Source organism: Mauremys reevesii, linkage group 2 (assembly GCF_016161935.1).
Source record: "Mauremys reevesii isolate NIE-2019 linkage group 2, ASM1616193v1, whole genome shotgun sequence".
NCBI lineage: Eukaryota > Metazoa > Chordata > Testudines > Geoemydidae > Mauremys > Mauremys reevesii.
Genome location: NC_052624.1, coordinates 195,414,758 through 195,428,291, shown reverse-complemented (window position 1 = coordinate 195,428,291; position 13,534 = coordinate 195,414,758).

The following is a 13,534-nucleotide window of genomic DNA, read 5'->3' as shown; positions in this document are numbered from 1 at the left end:
AGTGGATCACATCATGGAATGAGCCACCCAAATACCCCAAGAGAGCCCGTTTCAATACAGAAATAAAACTCCTTCCAACTGCACACATCTAATGATCACCTACCACCCCACACTGGAACCCATATAGGTCATCATCAAATAGCTACAACCCATACCCAGTGGGGAGCCCATCCTGAAATAAATCTTTCCTGAACCCCCACTTCTGAGCTTCAAATAAATCCCCTAACCTCTCCAAGCTCATCATCAGAAGCTCCCCACACACCAACTCAAAGTGGTACCAGACCCTGACATAACAGATGCAAAACCTGAAGACATATCTCCACTGCTACAATGATGAACGCCCCCCACAAGACACCTTTCAAGATCCATGGATCCTACATGTCTGTCACAACATGGGTTGTACCTCGTCCAGGGCACTAAAAGCCTCTATAACATCTATGTGGGTGAAACACAGGAATTCACACAGGAAAATGATAACAGACAAAAACACCCTATTACCCATGGGTGAACACTTTTCACAAAGCTATCAATTTATATCTGACCTATCAATCCTCATCGTCAAAGGAAATCTGCATAATACTTTCAGAAGATAAGCCTGGGAGCTTAAATTCATTACTCTGCTAAACACTAAAGATCATGGACTGAACAGAGACACTTGATTTATGGCTTATTACAACAATCAATAACCCACTAACCCCCTTTTTTGTCGTAGGACTGCAGAAGTATTAATAGGTCACTCAACCTTGAATGGGTTCCTTAAAATATGTTAAACAATCTGTTGCACCTCGTGTTTTGCTGTGATGCTGAGAGTTTCTTTCCCAGACCTGAAGAACTACTCTGTTTGGCATGAAAGCTTGTCTCTCTCACCAACAGAAGTTGATCCAGTAAAAGATATTACCTCATCCACTTGTCTCAGAAATTAATGAAGGCATTTTAATTTAAGTTCTCCTTCATTTAATTTAATTTCAATGTTGGTTTATTTCATGGGTTGCTTTGTAGTATGTATATTTCCCATTTGGTATAAAAAACAAAACATAACAAAAAAACCCCAGATATCCTGGCTATAAATATTTGCAAAAAACCCTTATAAGCAAACCTCAAAAAAGATGGAGGTTAAAATTGAAGCTACAGATTAGGAAACTTTCCTGAACCTCCAAAACTGGGATGGAAATTTCATTAGAACAGGTTCCTTCAGAATATTTTGATATTTACATTCTGGTCCCAATCAAGACCCAAAAATGAAAAAATGTGATTTTTAGAAATTAACCAAACTTTTATTAAACTGTCAAGAAGTTCACTTTGAAACTGAAAAAGGATTTGGGTCATCTCATACATTATTCAAACAAATACTTTTCCTCAATCTTAATAGCCTGATTGTACAAGCTTTTTATTAAAGGGTGGTCATAATGGCTTATTGTTATTCACAGTCAGAGGATTTATTTTCTAAAACTAACATTTTAAATTCATTTCTGTTTCTGCCAATAACCTTTCAGATTACAAGTTATGAATTTCTATGTTTTCCTGAACTGTGTCCCATACTGAGTGACATTCATCATAATGTGGTATTGTTACGTGAATTAATGGCCTCACTGATTAGACCATTGACTAATCAATTTACATTTTTAAAAGTGTTTTGCTAATAACATTTATTTGAACATGGTACTTTTTGAACAACTGATTGCTTAAATGTCAAAAGTGGGCTACTTTTTAAATCCATTTTTGCAATATATCAATTAATCTCTATGCAATTCTTCCCTGATACAAAGAAGAAAAAAATCTCAATTATTTTACTAGATTTCTAAATGCTACCTAATTTTAGTTGTCCAGATTCTCTGCTGCCTGAGCACAACTGTCAAGGACTGAAAAGTGCAAACATAACTTGCTGCAGATTGTCATAGAAAATTTGGGTTTGCTACTTTCAAGATCTGCCTGGGCAAGAAGAAGCTTTAGGCTAAAGAAAGGGATAATTAGTTGTAATGAGAAAGGGGAGGAGTGGGAAGAAATGTGAGATGGCTCAGAGTCTCATTCTTTGTAAGTTTCACTTTTCTCCCCCGTAAAGATAATAAAATATATATTTTTCAGGGTCTCTGTCCCATTGCACATTTCCTTGTCCCATCCATCTGTAATGCTTATAAATCCAGTCTATAAATCTGGCCCATATTTCTTTAGAAAACAGTTACCCCATTATTAGACCAAACAATAAAGAAATATTAGTCCATATCTTTATTCCCGAGAGCCTTGTAGGGTTTAAGATGTACCCTGACCCAGCATGCTCCATATGAGAAGTTGCCATCAGGGATTTCTGCCATTGTTCTCACTACACAAAAGGTTATGAAATACACCAACATTTAAAAGATATAAAAAAGGTGAAAAATCTGTAAGAGTCCATCGTAATTAAGCAACTACCTGTTAAATGACTGCTTCAGATTATCTCCACATATCTGGAGTACAGTTTTCTTCCATCCTTATTCTAGCATATCAAAGCCATTATTGTGTAATGTTCACAAGTGCTCAGCCATCACCATTTAAAAACACAACTCAATGAGATAAAAAATCTAACATTTTTACGAAAGTTGAAATAGATCAATAAACTCATTTAAACCATCATGGCCAAATTCTAATATCCTCACTCCTCCAATGTATGGTCTGAAAGTGAATGGAACCATTCATATGAGAGTCCAGCCACAGAGCGCATTCTGGTCCTAGTCCCGTAAAGTGTTGGAATGGGGATTTAGAGTGCTTCAGAGCACTGCTCTAATGGGGCCCTATCCATGTTAAAGTTTTTGGAAGCAAGCTAAGAAGGACAAGGGCACTGCTAATGTGTCTGTGACTATCTGACCACATAGAATACCCACATGGATGAAGTTAACAATAAACGACAGTAAATTCTGAGCATAGCAGTTAATCTGTCATTTTAAAATTTAGCCCTATTCTTACTGTAAATCAGTGGTGGGCAATGTGTGACTCATCAGGGTAATCTGATTGCGGTCCACAAGACATTTTGCTGACATTGACTGTCTGCAGGCCCAGCCCCCTGCAGCTCCCAGGGGCTGCGGTTTGCTGTTCCCAGCCAATGGGAGCTGCGGGAAGTGGTGGCCAGCATGTCCAAGTGGCCTGCCACTTCCCGCAACTCCCATTGGCCAGTAATGGCAAGCTGTGGCCACTGGGAACTGCGGGGGGCTGCGACTGTGGATTGCCCACCACTGCTATAAATCCATTAACCTTATAGCTTCTGGTTAGTTTACACATAGTTTAACTGTTTTTCTAACTCTTAATCTCTTAATTTCTCTATTTGACTGGGTGCTATAGCTACTGTTCAGTAGTGAACTTATTTTCTCCAATCCTATAGTTCTGTATCTGCCTTAATCAGGCAGTATCTGAACACATTGTTACCTTTTCTAATTCTTATTTTATTAAGAAGTATTTAAGCTTTCTGTGACCTAGGTTATCCATCTGTGAAATAGCAAATAATCTACCTCGCTGGGGTGCTATGTGTATTATGCCATTTCATTCAGGCTTTGATTTTTTTCTGTTCAAGTTGCTTTGTTCTTGTTATTTCCATCGCATCTTCTCCCCAGTACTCCTGTCTCTGTGAATGTAGGGATGTCTCAACTTACATGCAAATGAGCCAGGAGGCATACATTAAAGTAGGGTGGAATTACTATTAGTTGCTTTCCTGTGTGTGTGCAACACTCCTCTCTTTTATCTCTTCCTTACACTCAGGCCTGGTCTACACTAGGACTTTAATTCGAATTTAGCAGCGTTAATTCGAACTAACCACTCAACCATCCACACTAGGAAGCCATTTAATTCGAACTAGAGGGCTCTTTAGTTCGAATTTGGTACTCCACCCCGACAGGTGGAGTAACGCTAAATTCGACATGGCTAGCTCGAATTAGGCTAGGTGTGGATGCAAATCGAACTTAGTAGCTCCGGGAGCTATCCCACAGTGCACCACTCTGTTGACGCTCTGGACAGCAGTCCGAGCTTCGATGCTCTGAGCAGCCACAGAGGAAACGACCCGGGAAAATTTGAATTCCTTTTCCTGTCTGGACAGTTAGAATCTCATTTTGTGGTTGCACATCGGGGCGAGCTCAGCAGCGCTGGCAGCAATGCAGAGCTCTCCAGCAGAGGAGTTCATGTAATCTCTGAATAGAAAGAGGGACCCGGCATAGACTGACCGGGAACTCTTGGATCTGATCGGTGTGTGGGGCGAGGAGTCTGTGCTTTCGGAGCTGCGCTCCAACAAACGGAATGCAAAGACCTACGAGAAGGTCTCCAAAGCCATGATCCAGACAGAGGATACAGCCGTCATGCAACGCATCGCCACGTGAAAACCAAGGACCCCAGACAAGGCTACCAAAAAATCAAAGCGGCAAACGGACGCTACGGAGCCTGCCACCACTGCCCCACCAGTGACCGTGGACTCTGACGATGGGACAGTGTCGACGGCCAGTTCCTCGGTGATGTTCGCGGACGGGGAAGATGAGGAAGGGTTTGTGGAGGACGAGGCAGGCGACAGCGCTTACAACGCTGGTTTCCCCGACAGCCAGGATCTATTCATCACCGTCACGGAGATCCACCAACAACCCTCCCCGGACCCTGAATCAGGGGAAGGAGCAGTCGGTAAGTGCTGTAACCATGTTAACTTTTATTCTTAATATAACAGGAATCTGAACTGTGTGAAAAGGAGGGCTCTCTAGATATGGGGATAGAACAGAAATCATCCTTGGAGATCTCCACGAAGCTCTCCTTGCGTTAATCGAAAAGCATCAGCAGGAGGTTCCTGGGGAGAGCTGCCTTATTGGGTGCTCCGTGGTAGCAGAGTTTTCCGCGCGAGGCTTTCATGAGGAACTCATGGAGCACTGCCTCCCCGAGCACGGCTGCATCAGGCCCTGGTTCGTGCTAGCTTTCACGCAGCATGCGCTCTCTATCTCCTTCAGTGACCCTCCTCAGGGTGATCTCGCTCGGAGACTCCTGCATCTAATTAGGGTAATTACTGTAATTTTACGCCTGGTCCAAAGTATTTTTCAGAAATCTACGGACAGACGGCATAGCACAGACTCAGCACGCAGCTGCGTGACGAGCATAACGGAAAGCCAAAGAATATAATGGCCACTCATGGAGGGAGGGGGGAATGAGGACGCAAGGTATCCCACAGTTCCTGCTGTCTCCGAAAAGTATTTGCATTCTTGGATGAGCTCCAAATGCTTCTAGGGTCAAACACTGTGTCTGCGGTGGGTCAGGGCATAGTTGGGCAATTTGCGCACACACCCCACCCACCACCAGAAGTGAAAACAATCCTCTGTTGACTCTTTTACATGTCACCCTATCTTTACTGAATGCTGCAGATAGACGCGATGGTGCAGCACTCAACACCAACATCCTTGCTCCCCCCACGCTATTGATGGCTGATGGTACAATAAGATGGAAATCCATCCTCATCATCAGCCTCTTGGCATATGGGGCAGTGCAAAAGGGCTGGTAACCATGCCGACTAGTATCAGTACGGTCGATCAAGGGCACCTGTCCCTAATTTTTGATGGCAGATGGTACAATATGGCTGGTAACCATCCTCATCATTGCAACAGGGGGCTGAGCTTCATCAGCCCCCACCCTTCATTGTAAATAAAAGATTCAATTGCCCCTGGACTAGCGGACTAGCGGAGTGTGGATGATGGGCTCCTTCATCCACACTCGTTAATGTCCTGCCTGGACTATCATTGCAGCTGGAGGCTTCCTTCCAGTCATTTCTCACAAACAAGTCACTGTGTCTTATTCCTGCATTCTTTATTACTTCATCACACAAGTGGGGGGACAATGGTATGGTAGCCCAGGAAGGCTGGGGTAAAAACGGAATGAACAGGTGGTGTTGTTGCAGGAGCACCCCCTGTGAATAGCATACAGCTCATAATCTATGCAGGATCTGACACAGAGCAGCTGTGCTCTCTGGTTCTCTGATACAGTGGTTGTCTAGTACACTTGCCCATTTTCTAGGCAGGACTGATTCTATTTTTAGATACCAAAAAGGAGGGATTGACTCAGGGAGTCATTCCCAATTTTTGCTTTTGCGCCCCTGGCTGCTTGGCCAGGGGCACTTATGACAGCCCCAAATGGGGCAGTGCAAAAGGACAGGTAACCATGCCCATCTTATTACCATCTTATTACCAATTTATGGTATGGTTGATGGTACAATATGGCTGGTAACCATCTCTGCTGTCATGCAAAAGCAAAAGCATGCTGCTGTGTAGCGCTGCTGGCCCGCCTCTGTCAGCGGCATCTAGTACACATACGGTGACATACACAAAAGGCAAAACAGTGTCCATGGTTGCCACGCTATGGCGTATGCCAGGGCAATTCTGGGAAAACGGGCTTGAAATGATTGTCTGCCGTTGCTTTCCCAGAGGAAGGAATGACTGGCGACATTTACCCAGAATCCACCGCGAAAATGATTTCTGCCCCAGCAGGCACAGGGGTCTCAACCCAGAATTCACAGAGACAGCCTAGACTCAGTTAATTGTTCGCAAAAATGTATCATTGCAAGGAATTCACTCCCTGTTTCCCATCTCACAGCTTCCACTGTCTCCAGACCTGCCACAGCATCCCCCTCGCAGAGGCTGGCGAAGATTAGGCGGAGAAAGAAAAAGACAAGGGACAAGATGATCGAGGAACGTATGGGCTGCTACCTAGCAGAGGCGGACCAGCAGAGCCAGTGGAGGGAGACCATCTCTCTGTGCCAGCACTCACACAGCGAACGGGAGGAGAGATGGCATGAGGAAGACAAGCAGGCGACTGAAACGCTGCTTGGACTAGTGAGGGAGCAAACGGACATGCTCAGGCGCCTTGTGGATGTTCTGCAGGACCGCAGGAGGACAGAGCCCCCCTGCAGTGTATCTGCAACTGCCCTCCCCCGCCACAAAGTCCCATACCCCCCTCACCGAAAATAATCAGGAGGAGGGGCGGCCGGGGACGTGAATACTGTCACTGCACCACAGCACAGTGCTCAAGTACCCAAAAGCTCTCATACCCTACAGTTGGCGAAGTCCTTCACTTCCAGACTCACAGTAGTCCCAATCCCAGTCCCATCCCCTAACTGTCTACTTAATTAATAAAAATGCTTTGCTGTTAATTACTGTTTCCGTTATGTTTTTTCAAAGAAGACTGTGTTCGAATGGGGGGCGTGGTGAAGGGTGTGGTTAATTGCATAGGACAGGGTACAGACACGGGGGCAGGGTCAGCAGCGGGTCACACACACGGTGCAGTCAGTAGGCAATCTGGTCGGTTTTTGGAGGTGGTTTCCAGGATCTGTGTGGGCGGGGGAGATGTGACTTTGCAGCGGGGGAGGGCAGTTACAGATCTTATACAGCGCTCCTTGTCCTGGACCGCTGAGTCACGCAGCTGAGGAATCTGTATCCGTCCTCCTCCACCACAAGGTCACATATCCGCCCGCACACAGAATTCCATAAAGAGGGATGGCAGGCTCAGTTGAAAGAAGCCTTCCGGCACTGCGGACCGCTCTAGGAGCAGGAGCCTGTCATTCCTTGAGTTTAGAGGCGGTCTTTACATCACCGCACACCCTACCCAGCACAGCCTGCGTCCCAGTTTCAACCCTTTCACGAAAAGTCATGAATAAAGAAACCTTTGTTAAGTAATAATGGGACATGTATTTTATTTTTACACGTGTGCTGGAAGTGGGGGTAACGGGGTGAACGGGGTATGTAACTGAAGAGGAGAGTCAACAGTCAGTGGGTAAAGAAACAGGGGCAGGTTCAGCTTCTCTGTAAAGAAACTGAACAGTCACAGGTCACGCTGCTCGCTGCTCGCTGCTCGCTGGTATTTCAAGAGTTCCTTGTCGCTGTCCCAGGCGCCTGAATAGGGCTTCATGAGCAAGTGCATTAGCGGGCAGGCTGGGTCCCCGAGGATGACTATAGGCATCTGCACATCCACAACAGTTATTTCGTGGTCTGGGAAGAAGCTACCTTCCTGCAGGCGTCTGAGAGCAGCCCACAGTTCCTGAAAACACACGCATCATGAACCTTGCCCGGCCACCCGACGTTGATGTTTGTAAAACGTCCCGTATGGTCCCCCAGTGCTTGCAGCACCATTGAAAAGTAGCCCAATTTCTCAGCAGCTGACTGTGGAAGAGGTGGATGATAAAGTACGAGGAGGAGAAAACGGCGATGATCGCAGCGGGCTCCATGCTTGCAGTGCTGTGGCGTCCGCGCTGTCACTGACCAGAAAAGTGCACAAACAGATTGCCCGCAGGCGCTTTCACGGAGGGAGGGAGGGAGGGAGGGAGGTTGTGATTGACGGTTCAATGATGACACTTACCCAAAACCACCCTCGACACATTTCTCCCCCCAGCAGGCATTGGGGGCTCTACCCAGCATTCCAATGCGCAGCGGGGAGTGCGGGAACTGTAGGATAGCTTCCCACAGTGCACCGCTTCCAAAGTCGACGCTGGCCCCGTGAATGTGGACTCTGAAATTCGAATTAGTGTATTTAGTATGGATACACAAATTCGACTTCATAAGGTCGAATCCACAAATTTGAACTAAGTTGATTCGAAATAGTCTTGTAGTGTAGACAAGGCCTCAGACTCATCTTTCCAAATTCAGTGTCATATGTATTGCTGGACACAGGGGGCATAATTATAATAGCATATATATTACTGTGGTACTCAAAATGTGCCATCTTCTGTGCAAACACATAGCAAAAGATAATCCTGTCCCCAAGAGCTCACACTGGTAAATGGGTGAATCACTAAGGGGATTAAGTACATCCACAAGTAAATACACAAAAGTTGGGTTGTGTTTTCTGGAGGTATGTTCAACAAGTCTAATAGTTGACGAGCTGGGGCACTCTGGAGACTGTTTCCTCTAGGTCACTTGTTCATATTCAGTCCAAACTGGTACTGATCAAAAGATATATTATTCTTGCTTTTTGGTAGCTTGTGTGAAACCATTTGGTGACCTCAATCCAGCTCCTAATGGATGGATGCCCATATTACATCATCATTTGGTATTCATGGGCTGTCCCTGCAGGAAGAAGACCCAGGAGTAAATGAGAACAAAATGTAAACTACCATCTCACTTTTCAAGATTGAGCCACAATATATATGTGTGTGTGTGTGACAGAGAGAAAGAGAGAGAGAGAGAGAGAGAGAGAGAGAGTCAGACTTCACACTGTTTTGCCAAAAATAACATGAAGGTCTCTGTATCTGGTACCTTTTATGAATATTTCATTCACTTTTTAGAAATTTTATATTTGGAAAAGTAAAGAAAATTATTTTATCCCTCTGGTGTTCTATTCAGGTTCTTATATCACACCCATCACTATTATCTGTGTTTACCTCCAGAGATGCATGCTACCAATAGTGCATGAAATGATGTCACTATCATATATCACATGTGGCTATTTGTCATTTCCTTTTCCTCAGGAGAGGAGTGGGGGGATATTACATGGGTTCTTTTTTACTTTTAATTGATTTCTGTGCACTGCACTATGCATTTTTAATAATGAAAATGAAGTTAAAAAAGTGAGCATTGCACTTGGAATGTATGGTGATTTGATCTGTGGGGGTTCTTAGATCAGGTTCTTAGATATTCACTGTGCTTTGTAATAGAAGGCTGGAGGGGATAAAGTATTTAAAAACATTTAATAATTTTGTGTGACAGGACCATTGGATGGTGCCATTTTGGTACAGCTGTAAGACTGCTATGATACTTTATTAAATAGAGTTCTGGATGCTAGCTCACATCTGTGTAAATCCTGTCAATTGTTAATGAAAAACTACAAACTTTACTTTACATTCCACCTATATTACAATTATATATTGCCTAGTTGGTATATGATGTGATGGGACAGCTGCCTCTCACTGGCAGCCAAGGTGTTAAAAGCAGTCCTAGGGTGGCTGCGCAGAAGCAGCCAATCAGAGAAGGGCTGAAGGGCACAGCCAATCAGAGCCATAAAGCCCCATATAAAAAGGGAGCTGCAGGGCAGAGGAGACAGTTCTCTGCTGGGAGCCCAGGGAGGAAGGAGAATGTTGCTGGAGGGCTGAGAGAACTGCCAGCACCCTGGACAGAGCAGTGCTGTGAGCAGGAACCAGGGGAGTGAGAGACCGCTCCTGGCTGGTTACTGGGGCTTGCAGGCTGAGGCCCTGAGGCAAAGACAAAGAGGATGTTGGGGCCATGAGGAAGTGGCCAGACAATTTACTGCAGTAGCCACTAAGGGAAGTCGCTGAACAGTGGACAGCAGGTCCCCCAAAAGGGGGGAGCACAGTGTGGTGGCATAGCTAGAGGGCTGTTTCGCTGAAGAGGTTGCCATGGTCCTTGAAGAGATGTGGGTCCTAGAGCAGGAGTGATGGTGGGGAGGCACCACCTGAAGAGGGTACTCTGGCATGCAGAGATAATTCCCAAGACAACCAGCAGGAGGCGCAAGAGTGATGTGTGTACCCCATCACATATGACACCTGGTATTAGAAGGAAATGGATGCTACCACTGAATGAATTCTGCATACCAACAGTCTTCAAGATTGTCTTGTATAGTCACTTATTCAATTAAAAAGAAAACAGAAACACATAGGCACATAAAAATCCTTTTAAAATGTTAAGACAATTTTAAGATCCATTTGTCAGATAACTAGCTCTTATTCTATAGTGGTTTCAGAGTATTCATAGTTTCATGTAAAGTTAGCATTTTTATATTCTTTTATATTCACAGCAAAATTGAATCAAGACCTGGAAACTTCCTCATTTAATCCATCCATTTACCACCCAAATCCAATATAAATTCTGATTATATTAAAACAAATCATAAAACAGTGTCGAAATAATAGCAACAGGAATTCTATCACATCAAACGCATAAATAAAGTGTTAGGTAAGTACATGGTTAATTTCAAATGTATTATTAGCCATAAATATTTGTAGTTGAACTGATTTGGTTGCATTCATGGTTGTGCATAATAATTTATGAATATTCATGGATTAATATTGTAACATAACACACTATGGATTGTCGAGATCTCAAATAAGTAATAGGAAAAGAGGGAATGACATGACCTCCATTCCACGTTGCTTGCTTCAAGAGTCATCCTAGATGCTTTATAAAAGTAACAATACCACATATTGAACCTATTAAAGAGTTTAAGAACAGTGCTAAATTTCAAAAAGTCACTATTTAAATTCATATATAAATCAAACCTTGTTTGTCAAATGTTTCTATTATGTTGTTCAATACAGGTAATTCCTTGTGCTAAGAAAATAAAATATGAATAGTTATAGCTTGTACACACAGTATAGCTCTTTTGTACATACTTATTATGTTGCCGCTGAATCTGCATACAAACTTCTGTATGATAATCGTGCAGATTAGTGCCTCATAGTTACAGACAGTGCTGACTGTGAATGTGAATGCTTAAGCTACTAATCTTATATTGTAAATAGTACTGTGAATATAAATGTATTGTTGGTATTGTTTTAAGAAGTGTTTGTTTTTGCTGATTCAACAAGAGTGCAGAAATATATAATGCTACTCATAAATCTAGCTACAAAGACTACATTAATATTTTATTAACATATATCTTTTTATGCAGAAATATTTCTTTAATATTGTGTATTCACAGTGCTCTCCACTGTGTGAAGAAGAATTAGAAATCTTATTTCCATCTTGGAAGGTTAGTTTGCTGTGATGACTTTTTATGCTGCTTGTTAACAGAGTCTCCAAAATGGTAGAGATTGATGATACCTCATGGGGAAACTTTGAAACATGAACATGTAGCAATGTGGGAAAAAATTATGCTGATAATCTCATATTTTCTTCTTTTTTGTTGTTTTGTTGTTAACCAAGGATGTTTGGATCAAAATGGGGTATTTTCTGCTAAATAGCTCAGCTGCTTCTTAATATTTGTGTGTGCGCTGTCAATCATATTCCCATGTACTAAAAGTAAGTACATGTGGCCCCACTCACTCCCTGGGCTTTCAATCATGATAGCCCATGAATAATTGCCCTTAATCTGCCATATGCTGGAAAGCTGAAGTCCTGTCATTACCCCATTTCCAACTGCAAGGAAGGATGATTTGAATACAGCAACACAACACAGGAGATACTCATTATTAGGTGGGAGTTAGCTACTCATTATCTCTCCATAAAACCCATTGGGGAAGTACATACAACATTTAAAGCTGACCCTGTTAGTATACATTTCCACCTCTCCCCTCTCTGTTTCATGAAATCACCACTTCAGTGAGAGAGCTTGATCCAGGTGTGAATGTATAGTCCATACCAGCACAGTCTGACAGGGACAAGTAGAGGATAGGAAACAATATGGAAAGGACTTTCCTCTCCATGTAAATTCATGCCTTCTGCAAATGCCCTGAGATCCCTGGGGTAATCCTACTAATTTTAGAGCATCCAGGGGTTTGGAAGGCTACACTTCAAACCCATAATTGAAAGAGACAAATTTCCACTTCCTCACTGCATACATCTAGAAAACTTTGTGCTCTGAGCATGCCTCATCCTAGTGAAGGTTTTTGCCCAGGATGCATGGCTTGTCTCTTTGATTTCATGTACAGAAGAATAAGATGAACTCCCATTGTCCCCATGCCAACCAAACTGTTTTCTTTGTTGTGAAATTTTTGCTGATATGGATCAGGACCCATTGTGAGAGTCGTCACTGAACCCTGTCATGTGACAGATGCATAAACTTTATTATCACTGAACAATGTCAGGTGACTGGGGCCAGGAAATGAAGAGCAGTTTCTAACAGCACATGTGCCACACCTTTATTAATCCAGTAACCCTTGCAAATGTGCCAATGGGATTGTAGAAAATGGGGGAGTTTGGGTCCAAACTTTCAGTAGTGCTGCACCAGTTTATAAGAGGTGAGGATCTGGTCAATGATTTATAAAGTAAATTGAACTTAGAGACTTTTCCACCATTTTCTGTGAAATCTTTTCCTTTTTCTTTTTTAAAGAGAGAGATCCATGCTCTGTGGACAACTATATTTTCCTGAACAAGTGGTGCATTTAAAGTCTTGACATAATGTGAACTTAGTTGTATGAATAAAGTTAAAAATACAGTGAACGTATTTCCAGCTATTGCTACTAATCAATTCAATTTCACTGGTAAGCTAAGCCAAGATTTGCAACCATGATTCTTGAGATGGAGAGGCCAGTAGACTAACCATTAGCTGCTGACTTATTTTTATACTAATTCATTTTCTTTCTGAACCTTTGATGAAAAACATGTAGTGTGATAATTTTAATTATGTGCCATAGTGCACTTTTGTCCTCCGACTGCCCTGCTTTCTGGAGAGCAAGGCAAGTGGAGAAGAATTATAAATAGGTTCCTGTAAATAATATAATGATTAGTGCATAACTAGTGATCGAAGCAGGACTCCAAGCTTTCCTTGAAAATATAACTGATCTTGCCATCTCTTCCTGAAGCAGCCTGCTGAGAGTTATGCTACGGGAGTGCTTGCCTGACTTCCTTATGCTGAGAGATTCTAAACATAGGCCCTTTTTGCCCTTTCC